Source organism: Myotis daubentonii, chromosome 10 (genome assembly GCF_963259705.1).
Source record: "Myotis daubentonii chromosome 10, mMyoDau2.1, whole genome shotgun sequence".
Lineage (NCBI taxonomy): Eukaryota > Metazoa > Chordata > Mammalia > Chiroptera > Vespertilionidae > Myotis > Myotis daubentonii.
Window position 1 is genome coordinate 23881042 of NC_081849.1, and position 12138 is coordinate 23893179.

Sequence of the window (12138 nt, forward strand, 5' to 3'; positions counted from 1 at the left end):
AGGAGCCCGGTGTCTTCTTTCCACTTAGCTAACTGGCCGAGGCAGGCTCCCTCCTCGGCTCCCAGTACCTTGCCCGGGCATTGTTCTTTCCTAATGGACAAATGGACGTGAGAAGCACGGAGGTCAGGGAAAGCAATGACCTTCTGCTCCAGTGTCAGCAAATCTGGATGAGAAAGTTCAAGATGCAAGGCCCTTTGATGACCTATCTCATCAGTGAGAGGTATTTCTAAAATGCTTCCAGATGCAGCTGGTGGCGGACAGGTATTCACTTGTTTAGGAGGCATGTCAAAGAAGGCATCGGATCTTCCTCCCCCATCTCCCCCCCTAAGGACATCAAGAGGATTAATATTTAACAGGCACATTTCTCAATGTCCTCCAGGCTCCCTGGTGCCTGGCGGGAGGTCTGGGAGCCTTCCCAATGACTCTGGAAAACAAATACAGGACTTGTGGAGCCAGAAAGATATTCATGCAAACTGGAAAGTGGACAAATCGCTGCCGGGGAAGATCTGGCAGGGAACGGCACTGGCCCTGGAAGAGGGTGCTCCTCTCCCACTTGTGCCAGGGCTGCAGGATGGTGGAGGCTATAGGTGCCAACTCTGCAGTCTCACAGGCCAACGTATCATGACCTTTGGGAATTATGCCAGGTCCAGAGATGACTTCCCTTAGTTCTAATAGAAGGAGAGAGAAATCATAACAAGTTGAAGGATGTTTTCCTGAGTTGCTCAAATTCGATAGAGCTTTTGTTCCAGCAATACAGTATCAGGATTTTACTTTTTAAAAAAATACATACATACATATATATATATATATATATATATATATATATATATATATATATAAATTTATTTCAGAGAGGAAAGGAGAGGAGAGAGAGATAGAAACATCAACGATGAGAGAATCATTGATTGGCTGCCCCCTGCATGCCCCCTCCTGGGGATCGAGCCTGCAACCTGCGCATGTGCCCTTGACCAGAATCAAACCTGGGACTCTTCAGTCTGCAGGCTGACACTCTAGCAGCCACTGAGCCAAAATGGCTAGGGCAGGATTTTACTTCCCTGACTCTTGGATCCAAATTTGTGGACACTCCTCCAACTGCTACTATCATCAATATTTGAGCCGGAGTACAGTTGTTGCTTAGGACTTAATGGCCCTGAGTTCCAAGACTCTGTTCTTTAACACCATGCAGTGCCTCTCGCATTGCTCATGATCTCAAAACCCAGGGTCCCAGGAAAGGATGGGCTACACTCTTATCCCAAGAGCCGTCTTCCAGAGTCAGGCTGCCTTCTCCTTTCATACATGATACATGCCTGAACATGTATGTGTATAAAGCCTGAAGGGCAAAGTCTAGCAGTGGACACAGATTATAAAGAGAAGTATATTCCCAGTGAGCAAATCCGCTCTACTTAAAGTTGAATGAAAACATCAGGTTATACCAGGGAACTTGTCAGAAGCAGAATCTCTGGCCTCGCTCTAGCCAGCGGTCGCCAACCTTTCAGACCTCACAGACCATCGGTAGGCGACCGCTATTTTAAACCCACGGAATCAGAGTCTGTGTTGAACACGAGTCCCAGGTAATTCACGTGCTCATCAAAGTTTGTGAAGCAATGAGCTAAACTATATATATATTACTAATTACACTCTACCTCATTATCTTTAAGACAGGTTCTCTACCCTGGCTATACATTGGAATCACCTGGGGACTTTTGCAAACTACTGATGCTTCATTTCCATCCCAGATCAATTAAAACAGAATCTCTGGACATTGGTTTTGTAAAGATCTGCTCAGGTGATACTAATGGAGAGCAAAGGCTGAGGACCATTGTTTTAAACCTAATTTCTAGTGCTTTCTCTCTCCTCCCGCCCCCCCCCCCCCATGTTTTATACATCAGCTGGAGACAAGGCTCCATAGACCTCTTACTTACATTTCTGCACAACCAGATTACTCTAGATTATCTTTTCAAGAATGTTAGAACAACAAACAGCCTGAGCAGACAGAGATAATGTTTCTCTCTTGCGTGAAGGGCAGATTTGCTTACTGCCCAGTATAATAAATATAATCGTTACATTCAAACTGCAGAAAAGTAAAGACAGAGAAAATCTTGAAAGAAGCCGGAGGTGGGGAAAGACCACCTTACCTATGGAAAAAATAAGAATAAGAATTATAGAGGACTTCTTGTTGAAACCATGCAAGCAGGAAGAGAGTGGAGTGAAAGTTTAAAGAACTGGAAGGAAAAAACCACCAACCTGGAATTCTTATCCAGTGAGATTATTCTTCAAGAGTAAAGGAGAAAAACTTTCTCAGACGAACAAAAACTGAGGGTATTCATCACCAGCAGTAAAAAAAAGTTCTTTAGAGAGTAGGAAAATGATATAGGTCAGAAATGTGTTTCTACATATAGAAAGGGAAGAAGAAGAAATAAATGAAAGTAAAGGAAAATATTTTTCTTATTATTAATTGCTCTAAAAGATAACTTTAAAGTAACAATGTATTATATTATTATAGCTTATAAATAAATGAAGTATATTTCAAGCAATGTCAGAAGGGATAGGCAGAAAGAATTGGAAATACTCTGGTATAAAATGACATGTGAAGTAGTATAGTGTTATTTGAAGGTGGACATAGTTAAAAGTGTTCATGGCAAACTCTCGGGCAATTACTAAAATAATTTTTTAAAAGTTATACTTGATATTCCAGTAGAGAAGATAAAATATAATTGTAGGAAATGTTCAAATAAAACCAGAGAAGTCAGGAAAAGAGGAGCAACCAAAGAAATAATGAACAAGTATAATAAATACAAAACAGTTACAAACATAGTAGATATTACTCCAAGAATATCAGTGATACATTTAAATGTGAGTGCTCTAAATCAGTGGTTCTCAACCTTCTGGCCCTTTAGATACAGTTCCTCATGTTGTGAACCCCAACCATAACATTATTTCATTGCTACTTTATAATTGTAATTTTGCTACTGTTATGAATCGTAATGTAAATATCTGATATACAGGATGGTCTTAGGTGACCTCTGTGAAAGGGTCATTCGACCACCAAAGGGGTCGAGACCCACAGGTTGAGAACCGCTGCTCTAAATACACAAGAATAAGACAGAGATTGTCAGACCAGATAAAGAAACAAGAGCCAACTATTAAGTTGTTTACAAGAAACCCAGTTTAAATATAAAGATTCAGATATGTTAAAAGAGAAGGGATAGAGAAAGCTATTCCATGCTAACACTAATCAAAAATAAAATTGTAGTAGCTATCTTAATTTTAGACAAAACAGAAGAAAAATGATTAGGGAGAAAGAGGACCATTATATAATAATGAAGGATTTTATTCTCCAAGAAGACGTAACAATTCTTAACATGTACACTCTTAACAACACAGTGTCACAATACACAAGGAAAAAAATGACAGAAATGCAAGGAGAAATAGATAAATCTACTACCTGGCTGGAGACTTTAACACCTTTCTTCCAGTAACTTATAGGTCAAGCAGTCAGAAAATCAGTAAGAATATAGTTGACCTGAACAGCGCCATCAATCAACTTGATCTAATTGACATTTATGGAACACTCCATCCAATGACAGTAGGAATACATGTTTTTCTCAAGCTCTCATGGACCTTTCACTAAGAAAGACCACATTCTGGGCCGTAAAAACAAACAAACACAAAAAACAAATTTAAAAGGATGGAAATCATAAAAGGTCTCAGGTTCCCTGCACTCAGCATTCCTCTCCTATAAGTTAACCTACGGCCTGTGCAGGTGCTCACGTCTGGCCTTCTCTGTGGACAATGGGGCTCAAAGAACTGGCACCAAAGCCATGAGGAATGAAGTCCTTCGTCTGTGACCCGGGAGTTTTGTGTCTTCTGCTGGCATCCATGACACTGTAGCAAGCTGATTTGTTAGCTGGAAGTCAGGGTAACATCTCCGACCTTTCGGAGTTCTTCACAACATCTTGTATAGTTTCACTCTTCTCCAGACCAGATCAATACCTAGTTACCTGGATTAGTCCAATGAATGTCCAAGTGAGGCTATTTGCTTCCTGAATGTTTACTGCCAGCTCTACCTCAGTTGCATCAACTTTATCTCACTTGTTTAATCATGGGCACTAGTAATTTCAGTTTTCCAGTTCTACAAAGTGTGAGGGAAATGCACAAACATCGCTGCTTAGGTGAAATCAAGTAAGGTCAAAAGCTTTCACTTTTGCACAAAGTCTGCTGTTGTACGGAGGCTGAGTTCAGCACGTACAGGCGTGTGACTGTGTGATTGATGCACGCCAAAGAGGACCTGGGGTAAACATGGGTCCAGCAACGCATAGTCTCAAAGTTCTTACCCCGAAGGCCTGCCCTGGGGGAGGATGGTTCTGAGTCTATGTGACAAAAGGAGCAGCAAAGTTTTCAAATCCCAAGGAGACATCAGCGTCCTCAGGCAGAACCTTGCTCATAGCAGCACTCAAGTAGCTTTTTTTTATGTTTCTCATAATACATTGTTTTCAAGGTTGGTAACATTCTCCAATAGCTGTCAACATTGGTTTAAAAAGATTTTAATTTAAGAAGTCAGATGTTGTTACCCAACACTGTTTAAGAGAAGAGGCACCAGTATAGACAAAGGCACGATGGCATACAGCTTTCCAAAACCAATCAGTGGCAGATCATGAGGCCAGCATTCTTCACATTTTTTTCACACTGCACCCCTACACTGAGAAAATTTAGCATGTCACACCTGACACATGTGATTATATATTTATAAATTCTGTATAAATATCATTGTGCTCATATTGGCTATTTTATAAAACACAAACAAAAATGGAAATATAAAAGGATGCGATAAAAATAGATAGCAGCAGTCTTAAGAATTTCTTCCTTTATCCCTAATAGGAGTGAACGCCTCCTTCCCTGCACTGAGCATTCTGAAGATCTCGGGGTTTGATTGAAGCATGCTTCTAACCGGTCTCTGCCTTACCTTGAGCTCTCTAGTAGATTCTAATAGTTTCATTCACCTGCCTCTTCAACTAGACAGGGGTAGGCAAACTACAGCCTACAGGCCAAATCTAGTCTCCACCTATTTTTGTACAGCCTGAAAGCTAAGAATGATTTCCCTATTTCTCCCTGTAAGAAAGACTATTCGGTGAGAATGCTTGCTCTATCTTACCTTATGGGCCCCCCAAAGCCTAAACTAGTTACTGTTTGGCCCTTTCCAGAAAGAATTTGCTGGCCCCTGGGTCACCTTTGTGCCTGGGTCACCTTTGCCTCTCCTCCAATAGGGGTTCACAGGAGCCTCCCAGAGCCGGGCAGGTGGCTCTCCCATCCACGGGGCTGGCCCTGGCTGCAGCTACATCATTTAGCCTATAGCAGGGGTGGGCAACCCCTGGCACGTGTGCCAAACATGGCACGCCAGTAACTTTTGCTGGCTCGCCAAACCCTCTCTTATAACCTTCCATTTACAATCGTGAATCTTTGTTCTCAGTGATGAATTTTGTTAAGTCTCATAATAAGTACCCTGACGGATGAAAGTAGTAGCTCGTGCATATCTCTGAAGGTCACGAAATATAAACCTGATGTAAAATCTCTGTCATCAGTGATGCAGCAGCAAAAGTCCCACTGATAATATCAAACGGAGTCATAAAGTTTTCTGTCGGACTATCAGTGTGCCTGTATACATTAAAAAATAAATGTATTTTTCATCATCATATGCTGTGTTTTTGTCGCTCGAATGAATTTTGTTATTTCTTCAAGGTTCTTCACATACGTACACCTTAAGAGATATCAAGTAGGCATAACAAGTTCTCAAAAAATTAGGGTTGGCACGCAGAAGAATTTTGAGTCAGAGATTTTGCTGGTTTTGGCACGCACTCACAAAAAGGTTGCCCACCCTTGTCCTATAGGCACCCTCCCTTCAAAGAGTAGGAAGTGGCCTCTTTGGTGGTGGCTACCAACCCTTTGCCTCTTGGACTGTGGTGGGGACACTTCACCGAGTGGTGGTCCTCGGTAGCCAGACCCTTCGCCACAGGGTAGTGAGAGCTATAGGCTGAGGGCCAGGGCATGTCACCGGGCAGACCCTCTTCTCCTCAGGGCCTGGGTGGAGGTGGGCCGGAGCGGGGCTCCCTTAGGGGGTGGCTAGACCAGTGGGTCAGGGGGTGGTGTATTGCAATTGGAAGGAGGCCGGTTGGGTGCCCAGGTGGAGGTAGCCATGTGGCAGAGGCTGGCCTAACAGCCTGTCATCAATTGCTGGGACTAGGCTTGGGATTGGACACCTGTCCGTGGGAAGGGGAGGCAAGACCCTGGTGTTGGAGGACTGCACTTAAAGACGACACTACGTGAGAGCTCTGGCTGTGGGTGGTGAGAATGAGGTCCCATAACTAAAAATGAGGAGAGGACAGAGCAAAGGTTCAGGAGCTCTGAGCTGACGGATGCAGAGCTGGTGAAGCAGACGAGGGTGAAGGCCTAGGAAGCAAGGATTTGGTCCCTAAGCTTTAGGCAGTCATTCAAATGAGTGGGTCAATCGCTAAGTAGGTCCGGGCAGTGCCCTGGGCTGTATGCAGGGTTTATGGGGCCACACGGGTGAATATAACATAGTCCCAGGCCCTGAGGAGTTTATTTCATGTCAGACTGATGCTTGTGCAGACTTTAAATCTATATAATGTGTGTTGCTACGTAGAGGGAGGCACCAAATGTGATTAGTTGAGATGTGCCTAGTAGAGCTTCTTGCGGGGGTGGGGGTCGAGGGGAGGCTTTTGAATGATGATTTTAAATGATGAAGAACATCTAAAACTCTAGTCCAGAGCATCATTAGCCCACCTTCGGTTTTCATTACTTTATTTCCTTTGCAAGAACCTGTTTGGCATATTTCTGGAAGGTGGGGTAGCCTGTATCTTTGTTAATTAAATCACATTTTGAATGGACCGTGGGCACTGGCTATGTTAAGAGACCGGTAAGTCTCTGTTAATCAAAGAATCCTTTAGCACTGTGAGTGATGACACTCCTGTTTCTCTCAGTGTGTGCTTTATTTAAGATTACACTTGATATATTTATTTCCATGAGCACCCAAAGGGGCCTTTTGGAAATTAAACGTAATTTAGTTTGGGAGTTTTATTTGCAAATATTGGAGCGCCTCATGCAATCTCTGGAGACCCTCGGGGTGGCTCCCCAGCAGCGGTGGGAATGAATCCCTTTAATAAAGAAGGCCGGCGGGAACAAAATCAGGTTTCCTGCCACCTCCTCACCCCGCGCCAGCTAATTCACTGCTTCCTACTTCACCTCACTCAGCTCAGATGCCACTCTCTTTTCTCGAGCTTTAATTTTTTTTTGTATATATAACATCAACTTGACCACTTCGATCATTTTAAGGGTACCATTTAGTGATGCTAATCACATTCACATTATTGTACAGCCACCAGCACCGTTCATTTCCAGAACCTTTTCGTTTTCCCCGACTGAAACGCTGGCCCCGTTGAACACTCATCCTCTTCTGTGAAATGGCCTTTCATGGTTTCCCCACCACCCCCCAGGCCCTGGCCACCACCCAGGTATCAAATGCCGCTTTTTAAACTTCGCTTTTATTTTAACCAGCCAGACAGCTAAATGGTTTAAAGGGCCATCTATTTCTGCAAGGCGTTGTAGAAATCAGCAGCCCTGCTCCCCTTCCTTCTTCCCGCGTCTCGCTCTCCAGCAATAATCATATTGCGTTCTTTTAGCCTTGACATTCACATCCATAAACCTAGATAAGGTGTCTCCATTGCTACTTCTTGATTTTTTCCGGTTTCAAATCTATTGATTTTTCACTATGAAAAAGCAAGAATTTAGCTTTCTCCTATTTCCTTTAACATGTTTTATTGTGACATGCATCAAATACACAAGAGCCAGTATAAGACTTCTATCCCTGTTAAAAATAAAATGAACACTCTTTATCCACCGTTCAGCTTATGAACAAGAACACAACACAACCTTAGACGCCTGGCCCTCAATTGCACCTCCTTCCCTTCCCCAGATAAAACCACTGATGTGTGCTAATAATTTCCTTCCTTGTCCTCATATTTATCATGTGTGTACATATTCCTAAACAATATATTGTTTCATTTTACCTGTCTCTGCACACATATCAATGGAAACATACAATGTGTGTCCTGATTTTGTTTCCTTCACTCAACATCATGGTCTTGAGGTTCATCTACTGGATGCATGTAGCTGTGGTGGATTCATTTTCTCTACTCTGCTGTATTCGGTATGAATACAACCCCAGCTCCATTAATCCAGACTTGTTCATGTATCTTAGTGCACATGCGCAAGAGTCCCAGTCCAGAACACACAGCTGGGAGTGGGATTGTCGGGAGTGGAATTGTCAGGGTATAGGCTGTGTGGTCCATTTTTATCCTGACTAGGTCACAACTGTTTTCCAAAGTGGTTTCATCAATTTATCAAGCTCCACCGGGGGGGGGGGGGGTGAGAAATTCTATTGCCCCCTGTTTTTGCCAGCACTGGGTGTAGACTGACTTTTTAACTTTTGCCAATTTGGTGGTGTGATGTGGTAATTTCATTATGGTTTTCATTTGTTTCCCCCCCCCTTGATTATTAATTACTAATTTGCATATGTTTATAGATCATTTGTGAGTCCTCTTCTGTGAAATGGCCTTTCATGTTTGTTGCCCATTAAAAAAAATGAATCCACAGATGTTCTTTGTATGTCATGCAAATTAATTGTTGACCGGTTTTATGTGTTGTAAATATGTCCTCTCAGCTTGAGGTTTGCTTTCTTCTCCCTGTCAAGGGTCTTAAGAACAGAAGTTCTTAATTTTAGTGTATTTGATTTCATCCATTTTTCCCTTTATGGGACACTTCATGTTTTTTTCTTTTGTGTCTTATTTAGAAAAAATGATTCCCTATCCCAATGTCATAGAACTATTCTTTATTGTCTTCTAAGTGTGTTATAAATCTTTGCATTTTATATTTAAATATTTTAATCTACCTAGAATAAAATTTGGTATGTGGTGTGATAGCGATCTAATTCCATTTTTCCCATGTAGATCTACAACTGTCCCAGCAACATTTATTGAATGAACTGCTCCATAACGATCTGCTGTGTCAAGTCTGCACAAAACAAAATTTCCAGTGTGCTTGCGTTTGTTTCTGTGCTATGTTCTATTTATCTGTGCCAGTCCTCTGCTGTCTAAATTACTATTACTGCTCTGGCCAGTGGTGCTAAGTGGTTAGAGAATTGGCGTGGGCATTGAAAGTCTTGAGTTCTATTTCCAACATGAGCATCTACCTGGTTGGGGTGTGTGCAGGAGGCAACCAATAGATGTGTGTCTCTCACATGAGTGTTTTTCTCTCTCTCTCTTCCCCTTCCTCCCTCACTTCCTTCCACTCTCTCTAAAAATCAATGGAAAAAACATCCTTAGGTAAGGATTAACAAAAAACAAGACAAAATAAAAATGTCTTGCCCTAGTTAGTGTGGTTCAGTAGGTAGATTGACAGCCTGCGGACTGGGTCCCAGGTTCGATTCTGGTCAAGGGCACATCGCCAGTAGGGAGCATGCAGGAGGCAGCCAATCAATGATTCTCTGTCATCATTGGTGCTTTTATCTCTCTTTTTCTCCCTTCCTCTCTGAGATCAATAAAAATATATTAAAAAATATTACTGTCTGGTATAGGAAGCTCTCCCACTTAATTATTCTTCAGGATTGCCTTGACTCTTCTTAGGATCTTTATGTTTGCAGATATGTTTTTATCAACTTGTGAAGTTTTGTGGGATTGTTGGGCTTTTGAACTGTAATCACATTGAATCTCTAGATCTATTTGGGGAGAATGTATAATTTTATGATATTGAGTTTTCTTATCCAAAAATATAGTATATCTTTGGATTTGTTTAGAACCTTAGCATTTCTCAATAAAGCTTTATAATTGTCTTCTGGAAGGATTGCACATTATCTGTCAGAATTATTCTCGAACATTTTTCTATGTTAACTATTCCTGGGAAGTTGAAAGCAGTATCATTATGTAGTGACTCCCTTATTTTTTCTGATAATGCCTTTGCCTTAAAGTTCATTTTATATTAAAAAACCGACACCTGCTTTCTTTTGGTTAGCATTTACCTAGAATATCCATTTTCCATCTTTGACTTTAAGTTTCTCTTTGTTCTTATTCTTTAGGCATATCTCTTGTGAATACATATAGGTAGGTTTTATAAAACAAAATCTATTCTGATATTTTTTTGTCTTTCACCGGAGAGCTAAGCTCTTTTACATTTAGTACGATTGAAAATAGATTTAGGTGAGTTTCTTTTTAAAAAAAATGTCCTTTCTACTTGTCTACTCTTAAAAATTCCTTCTTAAACCTTTCTTTTTCATTTTCGTTTCCTTTATCCCCCCACCCGCTTTTCTCATTTCATCTTTATCCTTTCTACCTGTTTGTAGTCTTTTAGTTCTTATTCTAGCAAATTTGAACATAGCAAACTAATCAAAGTCTAGAAAATTATCAGTATCTGCCTTTTCTCCTAACAACTCCAGGACCTTAAAACACTAACTCTGATTACCCACTTGCAAATAATATGCTACCATTGTCCAGGATTTAAAATCTTGGTGTTAGGTGAGCGGGAAGAAAATAGCCCCCGAGACTTCACAATAACAAGTAGCCCGCCCCCACCCCATGAGCTTGTGATCTAAATTTGCGCTAACTATTTAGTAAAAAAAAACCCCCAAACTCGAGCAAATAATTTAATTTAGGCTGGTCTCAGGTTGGCAGTGCCTCCCAGGCAACTCACAAAAGTAAATGCAAATCCTTCCTGAAGAATTCCACTTCGATCCAGGCCTCAAGGCTTCCTATAGATAAAGGTCCAAAGAAAATGACTGGCTCACAGATGAATGGCGCAAGGAGACAATGCAGCACGAGTAAGAGCCAGCAGAAACAATATACCACAGAAATAGACTTGCAACGTCTTCAGATTTTGCAATTATCTGGCATAGAATATAAAATAATTATCTTTTAAAAATTTAAGGCAACAAACAAGGAGCTCTAAAATAGGTAAGAAATTTAAGTCGTTTGGACTTGAAAAAAATCAAATAGAACTTGTGAAAATGAATACTGTATTGTGTTGACTATAAAACACAATTGACTGTAAGATGCACCAGAATGTTATGTGCCATCAGAAACACTGCCAATTATTATTGCAAGATGCCACTTATTATAAGATACACCCTGATTTCAGAGGTATTACAATGTGTGTGTGGGGGGGAATTGTTTCAGAATTGATGAACTGAAGAAATTGGAGTTTAAAATTCAGCAGATTGATTCAATTATAGATTAAACTCAGCTGATGGGAGAATCAGTTAACTGGAATAAGGAAACAGATATTTGAATAATAATAATAATAATAATAATAATGAAACAGATATTTGATACAAAGAAATTGTCCAGGAAGTAGCCTAGAGACACAATCAGGTGGAAATATAGCGAGTGATTAAGAGATTTGGATAGGATGAGAAGACCTAACATAGCTAATAAAACGTTCCAGAAGGTGATAGAATGAAAAAGAGGCAAAGTTTAAAATTACGACTGAGGAATTTGTGAAAATAGTGGAAAGAGAGCCATCCCCAGATACAGGAGTCCAGATGAATCTCAAGCAGAATAAACTCAAGAAATCTATACCTGGACACACTGTGGTGTAGCTGAAGAATACACAAAGATAAAACTGCGGAACATCAATGACGAAGAGATCATCAAAACAACCAGGGATAAGAAAAGGTCACCTACTAAAGAGCAGTAAATGGACCAATGGTGACCTTTTGACAGCAAAACATGGGAGCCAGAAGACAGTGGGATGTTTTCAACATGCCGAGAGAAAAATAATAATCAACCTAGAATTGAAACCCAGCGAAATAAAGGATTTTCAGACAAATAAAAAGGGAGAACTTCACTCAAGGAACGTTTTAAAAGGTATCCTTCAAGCAGAAGGCAAATGATCCTAAATCCGAGGTATATTCTTCTAGGAGGAAAGGATTCAGGGAACTCTTTTTTGTATTTTCTCCTGCAGGTGGGTGGATTTTCTTGTTATATTTATTTTAAATTGATTTTCTACTTACCCCATTAGAAATCTAAGGGCCAGGTCTATACGACTATTTTATTCCCAGATTTTAGCAAGTGCCTG